Source organism: Arachis ipaensis, chromosome B5 (assembly GCF_059453495.1).
Source record: "Arachis ipaensis isolate K30076 ecotype BB chromosome B5, ASM5945349v1, whole genome shotgun sequence".
Classification (NCBI taxonomy): domain Eukaryota; kingdom Viridiplantae; phylum Streptophyta; class Magnoliopsida; order Fabales; family Fabaceae; genus Arachis; species Arachis ipaensis.
Window position 1 is genome coordinate 71,101,334 of NC_142440.1, and position 17,614 is coordinate 71,118,947.

At 38.8% G+C, this 17,614-nt stretch overlaps 1 non-coding gene across 1 annotated transcript; it reads left to right on the forward strand.

Annotated features, from left to right (window-relative positions):
- The first annotated feature begins 8,728 nt into the window (after window positions 1-8,728).
- Window positions 8,729-8,836, forward strand: LOC148564585 (small nucleolar RNA R71). Its single transcript, XR_015883923.1, has one exon. It is a non-coding gene; the product is annotated as a small nucleolar RNA R71 (small nucleolar RNA).
- The last annotated feature ends 8,778 nt before the right edge of the window (window positions 8,837-17,614 follow it).

A 17,614-nucleotide genomic window follows, 5' to 3' on the forward strand; every position in this document is an offset into this window, starting at 1 on the left:
CTTCTTCAATGTTGCTACGCTTTTTTTCTCTTGGGCACGCTTCTTGCTTCCTTTGGGCATGCTCCTTAGGCCACGCTTTTCTTAATTTCTTCTTTCTTCACCTACAAGTAATAAAAACAACCAATCAAAGTATCACCAAATTCCCAAGGTTTAAAATTCATTCATAATTAAATTAATTTTTGTTTAAATCTCATGATTTTGTATCAATTAAAAGGTGGTTGGTTGATTTAACAAAACATGCAATTCCACTCCAAATTACTTGCTTACAATGCAAGAAAGTGCATAAAACCTAATAAAAACAAAGACAAAGACTAGTAAAACTAGGCTAAGATGACTTGTCATCACACCACATCAAAATAATTAAACTTTTTTCAAGGATGAATTCGAAATCATGTACTTCTGGTTCTTTTGTAATTAAAACATTTTTTATTTAAGAGAGGTGATGAATTCATAGGACATTCATAACTTTAAGGAATAGACACTTAAATACTAATGATCATGTAATAAGACACAAACATAAACATAAAGCATAATAAACGAAAAATAGGAAAATAAGAACAAGGAGATTAAGGAATGGGTCCACCTTAGTGAGGGTGACGTCTTCCTCTTCTTGAAGAACCAATGGTGCTCTTGAGCTCCTCTATGTCTCTTCCTTGTCTTTGTTGCTCCTCCCTCATAGCTCTTTGATCTTCTCTAATCTCATGGAGGATGATGGAGTGCTCTTGGTGCTCCATCCTTAGTTGTCCCATGTTGGAGCTTAATTCTCCTAGGGAAGTGTTGATTTGCTCCCAATAGTTTTGTGGAGGGAAGTGCATCCCTTGAGGCATCTCAGGGATTTCATGGTGAGGAATTTTCTCATGCTCTTGTTGAGGTCCATGATCTCTTGTTTGCTCCATCCTTTTCTTAGTGATGGGCTTGTCCTCTTCAATGAGTATGTCTCCCTCTATGTCAATTCCAGCTGAATTGCAGAGGTGACAAATGAGGTGAGGAAAGGCTAACCTTGCCAAAGTAGAGGACTTGTTAGCCACCTTGTAGAGTTCTTGAGGTATAATCTCATGAACTTCCACTTCCTCCCCAATCATGATACTATGGATCATGATGGCCCGGTCTATAGTAACTTCAGACCGGTTGCTAGTAGGAATGATTGAGCATTGAATAAACTCCAACCATCCTCTAGCTACAGGCTTAAGGTCCAGTCTTCTCAATTGAACCGGCTTGCCTCTTGAGTCAAATTTCCATTGAGCTCCTTCCACACAAATGTCCATGAGGACTTGGTCCAACCTTTGATCAAAGTTGACCCTTCTAGTGTAGGGGCATGCATTTTCTTCCATCATTGGCAAGTTGAACGCTAGCCTTACATTTTCCGGACTGAAATCTAAGTATTTCCCCCGAACCATGGTAAGCCAATGCTTTGGATTCGGGTTCACACTTTGATCATGGTTCCTAGTGATTCAGCATTTGCATAGAACTCTTGAACCATTAAGATCCCGACTTGTTGAATGGGGTTGGTGAGAACTTCCAACCTCTTCTTCGGATCTCATGTCGGATCTCCGGATACTCATTCTTTTTGAGCTTGAAAGGAACCTCAGGGATCACTTTTTTCTTGGCCACAACTTCATAGAAGTGGTCTTGATGGACCTTTGAGATGAATCTCTCCATCTCCCATGACTCAGAGGTGGAAGCAATTGCCTTTTCCTTTCCTCTTTCTTGAGGTTTCTCTGGCCTTAGGTGCCATTAATGGTTATGAAAAAACAAAAAGCAATGCTTTTACCACACCAAACTTAAAATGTTTGCTCGTCTCCGAGCAAAAGAAGAAAGAAAGAAGGAGAAGAGGAAGAAAATGGAGGAGATGGAGGTAGAAGGTGTATTCGGCCAAGGGGGAGAAGAAAAGGTTGTATTGTATGAAAATGAACAAGGCATGAGGGGTTTATATAGGAGTGGGGAGAGGTTTAGGGTTCGGCCATTAGGTTTGGGTTTGGGAGGTAAAAGAGTTTGAATTTTGGAGGTAGGTGGGGTTTTTGGGGAAGAGAGGATGGATGTGAATAGTAAAGAGGTGATGTGGAAGAGTGATTGAGGTGATTGGTGAGGGGTATTTATGGAAGAGAGTTATGAAAAGGTGTGAAAATGAGAGAAGAAAATATGGGGATCCTGTGGGGTCCACAGATCCTGAGGGGATCCTGTGAGATCCACAGATCCAGTAGGGTCAAGGACTTAACATCCCTGCCCCAATTAGGCATGTAAAACTCCTTTACTATGCATGTCTGGCGTTAAACGCCAGCTTGCTGCTTGTTTCTGGCGTTTAACGCCACTTTCATGCTCTGTTCTGGCGTTAAACGCCAGTCTGGTGCTTGTTTCTAGCGTTTAACACCAGTTTGATGCTTCTTTACTTGGTACGCAAAAATCGTGATCATTCATTCCTTGGTAACGACGTCAAAAACTTAATACACACGTTCATAATTTTAGTTCTTTGTCACAACTTCGCACAACTAACCAGCAAGTGCACTGGGTCGTCCAAGTAAAAAACCTTACGTGAGTAAGAGTCGATCCCACGGAGATTGTCGGCTTGAAGCAAGCTATGGTCATCTTGCAAATCTCAGTCAGGCAGATTCATATGGTTTTGGATATTTGATAATTAAAATATAATTAAAACATAAAACAGGATAGAGATACTTATGTAATTCATTGGTGAGAATTTCAGATAAGCGTATAGAGATGCTTTTATTCCTTCTGAATCTCTACTTTCCTGTTGTCTTTATCCAATCATTCCTACTCCTTTCCATGGCAAGCTTTATGTAGGGCATCACCATTGTCAATGGCTACTTCCCGTCCTCTCAGTGAAAATGGTCCAAGATGCGCTGTCACCATACGGCTAATCATCTGTCGATTCTCGATCATACTAGAATAGGATTCAGTAATCCTTTTGCGTCTGTCACTACGCCCAGCACTCGCGAGTTTGAAGCTCGTCACAGCCATCCCTTCCCAGATCCTACTCAGAATACCACAGACAAGGTTTAGACTTTCTAGATCTCAAGAATGGCCGCCAATAGTTCTAGCCTATACCACGAAGACTCTAATCTCACGATCAGAAGGCTAAGAGATACACATTCAAGCTTGTTTGCATGTAGAACGGAAGTGTTTGTCAGGCACGTGTTCATAAGTGAGAATGATGATGAGCATCACATAATCATCACATTCATCATGTTCTTGTGTGCGAATGAATATCTTAGAGAAGAAATAGGCTTGAATTGAATAGAAAAACAGTAGTACTTTGCATTAATTCATGAGGAACAGCAGAGCTCCACACCTTAATCTATGGTGTGTAGAAACTCTACCATTGAAAATACATAAGAACAAGGTCCAGGCATGGCAGAGAGGCCAGCCCCCATAAAGATCTAAGATCGCCTAAAACTAATCAAAGATCCCCCTTTTAACATGATAGTAAAAAAAGTTCTATTTATACTAAACTAGTTACTAGGGTTACAGAAATGAGTAAATGATACAGAAATTCACTTCCAGGCCCACTTGGTGTGTGCTTGGGCTGAGCATAAATGCCAGCTTGTAACCTGTTTCTGGCGTTTAACTCTGCTTTGCAACCTGTTTCTGGCGTTTAACTCCAGAATAGGGCAGAGAGCTGGCGTTGAACGCCAGTTTGCGTCATCTAAACTCGTGAAAAGTATAGACTATTATATATTGCGGAAAAGCCCTGGATGTCTACTTTCCAACGCAATTAAGAGCACACTATTTGGACTTTTGTAGCTCCAGAAAATCCACTTTGAGTGCAGGGAGGTCAGAATCCAACAGCATCTGCAGTCCTTCTTAAACCTCTGAATCTGATTTTTGCTCAAGTTCCTCAATTTCAGCCAGAAAATACCTCAAATCACAGAAAAACACACAAACTCATAGTAAAGTCCAGAAATGTGATTTTTATTTAAAAACTAATAAAAAATATATTAAAAACTAATCAAATCATACTAAAAACTATGTAAAAAGAATGCCAAAAAGCGTATAAATTATCCATTCATCACAACACCAAACTTAAACTGTTGCTATTCCCCAAGCAACTGAAAATCAAATAGGATAAAAAGAAGAGAATATACTATAAATTCCAAAATATCAATGAAACTTAGCTCCAATCAGATAAGCGAGACTAGTAACTTTTTGCTCCTTGAATAGTTTTGGCATCTCACTTTATCCCTTGAAGTTCAGAATGATTTGCATCTATAGGAACTTAGAATTCAGATAGTGTTATTGATTCTCCTAGTTCAGTATGTTGATTCTTGAACACAGTTACTTTATGAGTCTTGGCCGTGGCCCTAAGCACTCTGTTTTCCAGTATTACCACCGGATACATACATGCCACAAACACATGACTGGGTGAACCTTTTCAGATTGTGACTCAGCTTTGCTAAAGTCCCCAATTAGAGGTGTCCAGGGTTCTTAAGCACACTCTTTTTTTGCTTTGGACCTTGAATTTAACCGCTCAGTCTCAAGTTTTTACTTGACACCTTCACGCCACAAGCACATGGTTAGGGACAGCTTGGTTTAGCCGCTTAGGCCAGGATTTTATTCCTTTAGGCCCTCCTATCCACTGATGCTCAAAGCCTTGGATCCTTTTTATTACCCTTGCCTTTTGGTTTTAAGGGCTATTGGCTTTTTGCTCTTGCCTTTTGGTTTAAAAAGCTTTTGGCTTTTTCTGCTTGCTTTTTCTTTTTCTTTCTCTTTTTTTTTCGCAAGCTTTTGTATTCACTGCTTTTTCTTGCTTCAAGAATCATTTTTATGATTTTTCAGATTATCAAATTACATGTCTACTTTTTCATCATTCTTTCAGGAGCCAACACATTTAACATTCATAAACAACAATTTCAAAAGACATATGCACTGTTCAAGCATTCATTCAGAAAACAAAAAGTATTGTCACCACATCAAAATAATTAAACTAGTTTCAAGGATGAATTCGAAATCATGTACTTCTTGTTCTTTTGTAATTAAAACATTTTTCATTTAAGAGAGGTGATGGATTCATAGGACATTCATAACTTTAAGGCATAGACACTTAAATACTAATGATCATGTAATAAGACACAAACATAAACATAAAGCATAGTAAACGAAAAACAGGAAAATAAGAACAAGGAGATTAAGGAATGGGTCCACCTTAGTGAGGGTGACGTCTTCCTCTTCTTGAAGAACCAATGGTGCTCTTGAGCTCCTCTATGTCTCTTCCTTGTCTTTGTTGCTCCTCCCTCATAGCTCTTTGATCTTCTCTAATCTCATGGAGGATGATGGAGTGCTCTTGGTGCTCCATCCTTAGTTGTCCTATGTTAGAGCTTAATTCTCCTAGGGAAGTGTTGATTTGCTCCCAATAGTTTTGTGGAGGAAAGTGCATCCCTTGAGGCATCTCAAGGATTTCATGGTGAGGAATTTCCTCATGCTCTTGTTGAGGTCTATGATCTCTTGTTTGCTCCATCTTTTTCTTAGTGATAGGCTTGTCCTCTTTAATGAGTATGTCTCCCACTATGTCAATTCCAGCCGAATTGCAGAGGTGACAAATGAGGTAAGGAATGGCTAACCTTGCCAAAGTGGAGGACTTGTCAGCCACCTTGTAGAGTTCTTGAGGTATAATCTCATGAACTTCTACTTCTTCCCCAATCATGATACTATGGATCATGATGGCCCGGTCTACAGTAACTTCAAACCGGTTGCTAGTAGGAATGATTGAGCGTTGAATAAACTCCAACCATCCTCTAGCTACAGGCTTAAGGTCCAGTCTTCTCAATTGAACCGGTTTGTCTCTTGAGTCAACATTCCATTGAGCTCCTTCCACACATATGTCCATGAGGACTTGGTCCAACCTTTGATCAAAGTTGACCCTTCTAGTGTAGGGGCGTGCATTTTCTTCCATCATTGGCAAGTTGAACGCCAGCTTTACATTTTCCGGACTGAAATCTAAGTATTTCCCCTGAACCATGGTAAGCCAATGCTTTGGATTCGGGTTCACAGTTTGATCATGGTTCCTAGTGATCCATGCGTTTGCATTGAACTCTTGAACCATTAAGATCCCGACTTGTTGAATGGTGTTAGTGAGAACTTCCCAACCTCTTCTTCGGATCTCATGTCGGATCTCCGGATACTCATTCTTTTTTATCTTGAAAGGAACCTCAGGGATCACTTTCTTCTTGGCCACAACTTTATAGAAGTGGTCTTGATGGACCTTTGAGATTAATCTCTCCATCTCCCATGACTCAGAGGTGGAAGCAATTGCCTTTCCTTTCCTCTTTCTTGAGGTTTCTCTGGCCTTAGGTGCCATTAATGGTTATGGAAAAACAAAAAGCAATGCTTTTACCACACCAAACTTAAAATGTTTGCTCGTCCCCAAGCAAAAGAAGAAAGAAAGAAGGATAAGAGGAAGAAAATAGAGGAGATGGAGGTAGAAGGTGTATTCGGCCAAGGGGGAGAAGAAAGGGTTGTGTTGTGTGAAAATGAAGAGGGGATGAGGGGTTTATATAGGAGTGGGGAGAGGTTTAGGGTTCGGCCATTAGGGTTGGGTTTGGGAGGTAAAAGAGTTTGAATTTTGGAGGTAGGTGGGGGTTTTTGGGGAAGAGAGGATGGATGTGAGTGGTGAAGAGGTGATGGGGAAGAGTGAATTTATGGAAGAGAGTTATGAAAAGGTGTGAAGAGGAGAGAAGAAAATGTGGGGATCCTGTGGGTCCACAGATCCAGTGGGGTCAAGGACTTAACATTCCTGCTCCTATTAGGCGTGTAAAACGCCTTTAGTATGCATGTCTGGCATTAAACGCCAGCTTGCTTCTTGTTTCTGGCGTTTAACGCCACTTCCATGCTCTGTTCTGGTGTTAAACGCCAGTTTGGTGCTTGTTTCTGGCGTTTAAACGCCAGTAAGTTCTTCCTCCAGGGTGAGCTATTTTTATTGTTGTTTTTCATTCTGTTTTTGATTTTTCAGTAGTTTTTGTGACTCCACATGATCATCAACCTAAAAAAACATAAAATAACAATAGAAAATAAATAAATATAATTAAATAACATTGGATTGCCTCCCAACAAGCGCTTCTTTAATGTCAATAGCTTGACAGTGAGCTCTCATGGAGCCTCACAGATGTTCAAAGCATTGTTGGGACCTCCCAACACCAAACTTAGAGTTTGAATGTGGGGGTTCAACACCAAACTTAGAGTTTGGTTGTGGCCTCCCAACACCAAACTTAGAGTTTGACTGTGGGGGCTTTGGTTAACTCTACAATGAGAGAAGCTTTTCATGGTTACAGAAGGAGATCCTTGAGTTTTAAACACAATGTTGTCCTCATTCAGTTGAAGGACCATTTCTCTTCTGTCCACATCAATCACAGCTCTTGCTGTGGCTAGGAAGGGTCTTCCAAGGATGATGGATTCATCCTCATCCTTCCTAGTGTCTAGGATTATGAAATCAGCAGGGATGTAAAGGCCTTCAACCTTTACTAATACGTCCTCTACTTGTCCATAAGCCTGTTTTCTTGAGTTGTCTGCCATCTCTAAAGAGATTCTGGTAGCTTGCACCTCAAAGATCCCAAGTTTCTCCATTACAGAGAGTGGCATTAAGTTTATTCCTGACCCCAGATCACACAGAGCCTTCTCAAAGGTCATGGTGCCTATATTACAGGGAATTAGGAATTTACCAGGATCTTATTTCTTTTGAGGTAATTTCTGCCTATCCAATGCATTCAGTTCATTGGTGAGCAAGGGAGGTTCATCTTCCCAAGTCTCATTACCAAATAATTTGGTATTCAGCTTCATGATTGCACCAAGGTACTTAGCAACTTGCTCTTCAGTAATGTCTTCATCCTCTTCAGAGGATGAATACTCATCAGAGCTCATGAAGGGCAGAAGGAGGTTCAATGGAATCTTTATGGTCTCTAGATGAGCCTCAGATTCCTTTGGTTCCTCAAAGAAAAACTCCTTATTGGTCACTGAGCGTCCCAGGAGGTCTTCCTCACTAGGATTCACGTCCTCCTCCTCCTCTCTTGGTTCAGCCACACCAAGTAAGGTAATGGCCTTGCACTCTCTTTTTGGATTCACTTCTGTATTGCTTGGGAGAGTACTAGGAGGGGTTTCAGTGACTCTTTTACTCAGCTGGCCCACTTGTGCCTTTAAATTTCTAATGGAGGACCTTGTTTCATTCATGAAACTTAAAGTGGCATTAATAGATCAGAGACTATATTTTCTAAGCTAGATAGATTTTGCTCAGAATTCTCTTATCATTATTAAAGCTTTGTTGAGGCTTTTGTTGATCCTTCCATGAGAAATTTGGATGATTTCTCCATGAGAGATTATAGGTATTCCCATAGGGTTCCCCCATGTAATTCACCTCTGCTATTGCAGGGTTCTCAGGATCATAAGCTTCTTCTTCAGAAGATGCCTCTTGAGTACTGTTGGATGCAGCTTGCAATCCATTCAGACTTTGAGAAATCATATTGACTTGCTGAGTCAATATTTTATTCTGAGCCAATATGGCATTCAGAGTATCAATTTCAAGAACTCCCTTCTTCTGAGGCGTCCCATTACTCACAGGATTCCTTTCAAAAGTGTACATAAACTGGTTATTTGCAACCATGTCAATGAGTTCCTGAGCTTCTGCAGGCATTTTCTTTAGGTGAATGGATCCACCTGCAGAATGGTCCAATGACATCTTTGATAATTCAGACAGACCATCATAGAATATATCCAGGATGGTCCATTCTGAAAGCATGTCAGAAGGACACTTTTTGGTCAGTTGCTTATATCTCTCCCAAGCTTCATAGAGGGATTCACCTTCCTTCTGTTTGAAGGTTTGAAAATCCACTCTAAGCTTGCTAAGCTTTTGAGAAGGAAAGAACTTGGCTAAAAAAGTCGTGACCAGCTTATCCCAAGAGTTCAGGCTATCTTTAGGTTGAGAGTCCAACCATATTCTAGCTCTGTCTCTTACAGCAAACGGGAAAAGCATAAGCCTGTAGACCTCGGAGTCAACCCCATTGGTCTTAACAGTATCACAAATCTGCAAGAATTCAGTTAAGAACTGAAAAGGATCTTCTGATGGAAGTCCATGAAACTTGCAGTTCTGTTGCATCAGAGAAACTAATTGAGGCTTTAGCTCAAAATTGTTTACTCCAATGGTAGGGATTGAGATGCTCCTTCCATGTAAATTGGAATTTGGTGCAGTAAAGTCACCAAGCATCTTCCTTGCATTATTATTATTTTCGGCCATGTCTCCTTCTTTTTCAAAAATTTCTGTCAGATTTTCTCCAGAGAGTTGTGCTTTAGCTTCCCTTAGCTTCCTCTTCAGAGTCCTTTTAGGTTCAGGATTAGCTTCAACAAGAATATTCTTATCCTTATTCCTGCTCATATGAAAAAGAAGAAAACAGAAAAGAAAATATGGAATCCTCTATGTCACAGTATAGAGATTCCTTTATGTGAGTAGAAGAAGAGAAATTCGAACACCAAGAGGAAGAGAGGGTTCGAATTTTGAGATGAAGAGAAGTGTTAGTAAATAAATAAATAATTAGAAGGAGATGAGAGAGAAAAAGATTTTCAAAAATAATTCAAAAGAAAAGAAGAATATTTTTGTTTTTAATTTAAATTTAAAGTTGAAATTCGAAAATAAAATAAAAAAAAGAAAAATTAAATTAAATTAAAATTCAAAACAATTAGTTAATTAAAAAGGAATTTTGAAAAAGAGGAAGGTGATTTTCAAAAATTAGAGAGAGAGAATTAGTTAGGTAGTTTTGAAAAAGATAAGAATCAAACAAAAAGATAGGATTAATTTTGAAAAAGATTTGAAAATCAATTTGAAAAGATAAGAGGTTAGAAAAGATTTTGAAATTGATTTTGAAAAAGATGTGATTGAAACTTATTTTGAAAAAGATTTGAAAAAGAAATTTTAAGATATTTGATTTTGAAAATTAAGGTTGATTACTTGACTAACAAGAAACAAAAAGATATGATTTAAAATTTAAAGATTGAATCTTTCTTAAGAGGCAAGTAACAAACATTAAAATCTTTGAATCAATCACATTAATTGTTAGTAAAGATTTTGAAATTATGAGACAAAATGAGAAAAAGATTTTTGAAAATCAATTTGAAATTTTCAAAAATATGAAAGAAAAAATGAAAAATATTTGATTTTTGAAAAAGATTTGAAAAAGATAGGATTTTTAAATTGAAAATTTGATTTGACTCATAAGAAACAACTAGATTTTAAAAATTTTTGAAAAAGTCAACTCATATTTTCGAATTTTATGAGATGAAAAAGGGAAAGATATTTTTTTGATTTTTGAATTTTTAGTGAAGAAAGAGAAAAACACAAAAAAGACACAAGACATAAAAATTATGAATCAAAACACACAATGCATGCAAGAACACTTTGAATGTCAAGATGAACACCAAGAACACTTTGAATGTCAAGATGAACACCAAGAACTTTAGTTTTTAAAACTTTTAAGAAAAGAGAAACATGCAAGACACCAAACTTAGAAATTGACAATGTTTAGGCACTAACAAATTGAAAATGCATATGAAAAACAAGAAAAAGACACAAAACTCAAACAAGAAACATCAAATTATTTTTGATTTTATGATTTTAGAAAAAAAAATTTTGGACTTTTTTCGAAAATTATTTTGAAAAGGAAAATAAGGATTTCAAAATTTTTAATAGGAATTCCAGGAATCTTGCAATGTTAGTCTAAAACTTCGGTCCAGGAATTAGACATGGCTCACCAGCCAGCCAAGCTTTCAATGAAAGCTCCGGTCCAAAATACTAGACATGGCCAATGGCCAGCCAAGCTTTAGCAGATACAAATCAGGCATATAACAGCTGATTAGATGAGAGTCCAAGGGCTCTTGTGATGATAAGTTGAAATCTCGGTCCAAAGGATTAGACATGGCTTCACAGCCAGCCAGAATTCAACAGATCATCGTGAAACTATAGAATTCATTCTTAAAAATTTTGAAGCCATAGAATAATTTATTTTTTTTTTTGAAAATTTTTCGAAAATAAAATAATAAAAACAAAAAGCTTAAAATTAAAATAAAATAAAATTACCTAATCTGAGCAACAAGATGAATCGTCAGTTGTCCAAACTCGAACAATCCCCGGCAACGGTGCCAAAAACTTGGTGCGCAGAAATCGTGATCCTTCATTCCCCGGCAACGGTGCCAAAAACTTGGTACGCAGAAATCGTGATCGTTCATTCCTTGGTAACGGCGTCAAAAACTTAATACGCATGTTCATAATTTTAGTTCTTTGTCACAACTTCGCACAACTAACCAGCAAGTGCACTGGGTCATCCAAGTAATAAACCTTACGTGAGTAAGGGTCGATCCCATGGAGATTGTCGGCTTGAAGCAAGCTATAGTCATCTTGCAAATCTCAGTCAGGCAGATTCATATGGTTATGGATATTTGATAATTAAAATATAATTAAAACATAAAACAGGATAGAGATACTTATGTAATTCATTGGGGAGAATTTCAGATAAGCGTATAGAGATGCTTTTGTTCCTTCTGAATCTCTGCTTTCTTGTTGTCTTCATCCAATCATTCCTACTCCTTTTCATGACAAGCTTTATGTAGGGCATCACCGTTGTCAATGGCTACTTCCCGTCCTCTCAGTGAAAATGGTCCAAGATGCGCTGTCACCGCACGGCTAATCATCTGTCGGTTCTCGATCATACTGGAATAGGATTCAGTAATCCTTTTGCGTCTGTCACTACGCCCAGCACTCGCGAGTTTGAAGCTCGTCACAGCCATCCCTTCCCAGAACCTACTTGGAATACCACAAACAAGGTTTAGACTTTCCAGATCGCAAGAATGGCCGCCAATAGTTCTAGCCTATACCACGAAGACTCTAATCTCACGATCAGAAGGCTAAGAGATACACATTCAAGCTTGTTTGCATGTAGAACGGAAGTGTTTGTCAGGCACGTGTTCATAAGTGAGAATGATGATGAACGTCACATAATCATCACATTCATCATGTTCTTGCGTGCGAATGAATATCTTAGAGAAGAAATAGGCTTGAATTGAATAGAAAAATAGTAGTACTTTGCATTAATTCATGAGGAACAGCAGAGCTCCACACCTTAATCTATGGTGTGTAGAAACTCTACCGTTGAAAATACATAAGAACATGGTCCAGGCATGGCCGAGAGGCCAGCCCCCATAAAGGTCTAAGATTTCCTAAGACTAATCAAAGATCCCCCTTTTAACATGATAGTAAAAAAAGTTCTATTTATACTAAACTAGTTACTAGGGTTACATAAATGAGTAAATGATGCAGAAATTCACTTTCGGGCCCACTTGGTGTGTGCTTGGGCTGAGCATTGAAGCTTTCATGTGTAGAGGTCTTCCTTGGAGTTAAACGCAAGTTTGTAACCTGTTTCTGGCGTTTAACTCTGCTTTGCAACCTGTTTCTGGCGTTTAACTCCAGAATAGGGCATAGAGCTGGCGTTGAATGCCAGTTTGCGTCATCTAAACTCGAGCAAAGTATGGACTATTATATATTGCTGGAAAGCCCTGACTGTCTAATTTCCAACAAAATTGAAAGCGCGCCATTTGGACTTCTGTAGCTCTAGAAAATCCACTTTGAGTGCAGGGAGGTCAGAATCCAACATCATCTGCAGTCCTTCTTCAACTTCTGAATCTGTTTTTTGCTCAAGTCCCTCAATTTCAGCCAGAAAATACCTGAAATCATAGAAAAACACACAAATTCATAGTAAAGTCTAGAAATGTGATTTTTATTTAAAAACTAATAAAAATATATTAAAAACTAATCAAATCATACTAAAAACTATGTAAAAATAATGCCAAAAAGCGTATAAATTATCCGCTCATCAGGTAGATTGCCAGCTCTTTAGTATTCATCACACCTTGAAACCAATTCCTTTGCATCCTTGAACATGGTTGGCCAATAGAACCCACATTGTAGCACCTTGGCTGCAGTTCTTTCCCCACTAAAATGGCCTCCATATGCAGATCCATGTCATTGCCAAAGCACTTCTTGTCCTTTCTTATGGGAAATACACCTTCTCAAGATCCCATCAGCACACTTTTTGAACAAATAAGGCTTATCCCAGATGTAGTGTTTAGCATCCTTGATTAGCTTTCTCCTCATGTTTTGTTGATGTTAGCTAGTAGTTCCTCAATAGTCTTGAAATTTGCTACATCTGCAAACCAAGGGGCTTCTTGAATCATCATCAACTACTCATCAGGGAAGCTCTCATTCACTACAAATTGGTGTGCCTTATCTTCTTCTTGTGGGATCCTTGATAGGTGGTCAGCCACTTTGTTCTCTGCTCCACTCCTATCTGTAATTTCAATGTCAAACTCTTGGAGTAGCAGGATCCACCTTATTACTCTGGGCTTGGACTCTTGTTTGGTAAGCAAGTATTTGAGTGCTGCATGATAAGTGAATAAAATTACTTTAGAGCCAATAAGATATGATCTAAATTTGTCAAAAGCAAAGACAATGGCAAGTAATTCCTTCTCTGTAGTGGTGTAGTTCCTTTGATTCTCATTAAGGACTTTACTAGCATAGTAGATAACATGCACCAACTTGTCCTTCCTCAGTCCTAAAACAACACCCACAGCAAAATCTGATGCATCACACATCAACTCAAAAGGTAATTACCAGCATGGTGGTGCTATGATAGGTGCAGAGAAAAGTCTATTTTTGAGCTCCTTAAAGGCTAGCATGCATTCTTTATCAAAGATAAAAGATACATTAGAGACAAGCAAGTTACTCAAAGGTTTGGCAATTTTTGAAAAATTTCTAATGAACCTTCTATAAAAACCAGCATGTCCTAGAAAACTTCTAATTGCTTTGACATTACAAGGTGGGGGTAGCTTTTCAATCACCTCCAGCTTAGCCTTGTCTACCTCTATGCCTCTTTTTGAAATCTTATGACCAAGAACCACCCCCTCTGTAACCATAAAATGGCATTTCTCCCAATTCAAAACAAGGTTGGTTTCTTGTCATCTCTTTAGCACCAAGGCCAAGTGATGCAAGCATTTAGAATATGAATCACCAAATATAGAGAAGTCATCCATAAACACCTCAATGAATCTTTCAATCATGTCTGAAAATATGGAGAGCATGCACCTTTGGAATGTTGCAGGTGCATTGCACAATCCAAAGGGCATTTTCCTATAAGCAAAGACACCATATGGACAAGTAAATAAGGTTTTCTCCTGATCCTTGGGGTCTACAACAATTTGGTTGCAACCAAAATAACCATCCAAAAAGCAATAATATTCATGTCCGGCCAATCTCTCAAGCATCTGATCCATGAAAGGCAGAGGAAAGTGATCCTTTCTGGTGGCTTCATTAAGCTTCCTATAGTCGATGCACATGCGCCAGCCAGTCACTGTTGTTGTTGGTATCAGCTCATTCTTCTCATTTGGTACAATAGTGACCCCTTCTTTCTTAGGAACTACTTGCTCAGGGCTTACCCAAGGGCTGTCTGAGATAGGGTAAATCACCCCTACTTGCGACAACTTCAGTACTTCTTTTTGGACTATTTCATTCATGGTTGGGTTCAGCCTTCTTTGCTGCTGTCTTAAGGGTTTAGCACCTTCTTCAAGTAGGATTTGTGCATACACTTTGAAGTACTAATTCCTTTTAAGTCTGCAAGTGTCCATCCTATAGCATCCTTGTGTTGTTTCAGCACTTGGATAAGCTCCTCTTCTTGCTCCTTACTCAAGCTTGAGTTAATGATTACTGGGTAAGTGTTGTTGTCACCCAAATAAGCATATTTCAAAATTGGAGGTAAGGTCTTCAACTCTAGTTTTGGTGCCTCTACTTCCTTGTTATCCGTGTGGTGGTTCTCCTCCTGGTGCTTGTTGCTCTAGCTCCATAGTCCCTTCACATTGTTCTTCTTCCAAGACCTCTTGAACTATCTGTTCCATGGTATCTACCATCATGCATTCTCCTATGGATTCCTTTGGGTAACTCATTGCTTTGAAGAAATTAAAGACCATCTTCTCTTCATGTAACCTCAAGACTAGTTCCCCTTTTTGCACATCAATGATGGCTCCAGCAGTAGCTAGGAATGGCCTTCCTAGGATGATTGATGTGTTAGCCTCTTCTTCTATATCCAGCACAATAAAGTTAGCTAGGAAGATGAACTCTCCCATGTTTACCAACAAATCTTCCACCACCCCATGTGAAAACTTGAATGTTCTGTCGGCCAATTGGAGTGTCATTCTTGTTGGTTTGGCTTCTTCAATTTTCATCATTCTCATCATAGTCAAGGACATGAGATTGATCCTAGCTCCCAGGTCACACAATGCTTTTTCAATGTTGATATCCCCTATGATGCAGGGAATTTGGAAACTCTCAGGGTCTTTCATCTTCTGAGATAGCTTCTTTTGTAAGATGGCACGGCACTCCTCAGTTAACACTATGGTCTCTTTTTCTCCCCAATTCCTCTTTCTTGTCATGAGCTCTTTTAAGAATTTGGCATAGAGTGGCATTTGCTCCAGTGCCTCAGCAAATGGTATGTTGATTTGGAACTTCTTGAAGATCTCTAAGAATCTAGATGACTGACTATCTTTCCCATCCTTTCTTAGCCTTTGTGGATATGGTGCCTTTGGCACATAAGGCTTCAAGACTGGCTTTGGTGAGGATGGTGTAGGGGTTTCTTCTTCATTCTTGTTTTCAGGCTTTTCTGCAACTTCTTTTTCTTGGTTGCCCTAGCTTGGGGTTGCTTCTTCTACAACTTTTCCACTTCTAAGTATGGTGGCTGTAGTGTGTTTGTTGGGTGGAGTGGTATGATGTGTTTTGTGAATTGTGGTAGGGTCTATTGTTGCCTGATTGATGTTTGGGGTTGTGGTTGTTGTATTGATTAGATTGGTATGGCTTGTTATGGTCTTGGTTGTGGCTTTGTTGGTTCCCCCACCCAAAATTTGGGTGGTTCCTCCATCCTGATTTGTATGTCTTGGAGTTGGGATTATATGGTGGTCTAGAAGGATTGTTCACATAGTTAGCTTGTCCCCATTCACATTCAACTTCTGGTGCATCTCTGGTGTAACGACCCAATTTTTAATATGTCCAGATCATACTGGAAACTGAGCGCTACCAATTTGTCTTCCTAATTATTATCTATTATTTATCATATGAGCCTGATTCGTTGTTAAAAGCGTAGTTAGTTAGTGAGGTACTTTTTTTTAAAAACGTTTGAATTAATAAACAGAATCATTTATAATCAATTCACTAATAATAACAGATAAAACAGTTATAAGCAACCACACATAAATACATCACAAGCAGCTAACAACATTTAGTGATCCAGCCTTTATTAGAGTATAGACTTTTAGTTAGAACACCCCTAGATATAGCCAGATAATAACTATATACATATATATACATACAACATCCCAGGTCCTGACCTGTTCAAGAGATCCCTAAGCTGGCACCTAGGCTAGCCTAGACTCTATACTCACCTAGTCCCTCTAAACTACTAAAGCGAGGGAAAGTACGTTCTAGGTCTTCAAAACTCAAGTCAAGTGGAACGTCACCAAAAGGTAGAACATCATCTGCTACTCCTCTGCACGATCATATGTCATCAAAGAGCGTCTCTCAAGTACTTCATCGAGTGGCCACATAACAGCAACATCGTACGGAGGACTTAGGCTAAAGTTTGTAGAAAAGCGGGGTGTAGACGTTGGCTGGCCTCATAGTATATACATATAAACAGGTAACGGAGTTCACTCTAGACTCAGAAAACTATTTAGAGTGGAATCCTTTTTGTGAACGATCGTCAGCGAACTACGGAAGGGTACTTATGCTTCAATCTGAAGGGGGAAGGGAGAGAGAAGGGGTAAGAACTGGGGAGTTCTTAGTAGGGTCGGGGTTATTAGTTATGTTCATTTATTTGGGGTCGATTAGTAGACGAATAACATAATATAGCGAAGCAGTAAACAGAAGATAAAGACAGAAAGAGAAAGTAGAGACAACAGAAAGCAGAACACAAACAAAAGAATACAAGAAAATAAAACACAGAAATAGCATACAAGCAGACAAACATAAAGAAATAGATCACACACAAGAAAGAATGCCACAAAGAATGATGCGCAGACAAGAATGATGCATGTCTAGCCCTAGCGTAGGCCATGAGCTCATGTGTCGGTTAGCTGCCCGCAATCCCGACATTTATCCGGTCACGAGTAATCCCGATTTTCCGAATACGATTTTCCGTTCCTAAATAAATGCGCATATAATAATAGCCGCTCATTTGAGACAGCCTCTGCTTACTGCAGGAAAATATATATATACTCTGCTCTGCTCTAGGGAAGCGGAAAATAGATGTAGGTAACTTAGTTTCCCTACAGAAGCTCTGGGTTGCATAAAGCAACTAATATATATTAAATATAGCTCTGGGTTGCATCAAGCAACTAATATATATATAAATATAGCTCTGGGTTGCATCAAGCAACTAATATATATATAAATATAGCTCTGGGTTGCATCAAGCAACTAATATATATAAATATCTCTTTATTATATTACTCTTCTCTTTATATCTCTTTACTCTGTTCTGGTTTCTCTTTTCTCTGTATCTCTTTACTCTGTTTTAATTACTCTGTTCTCTGTATC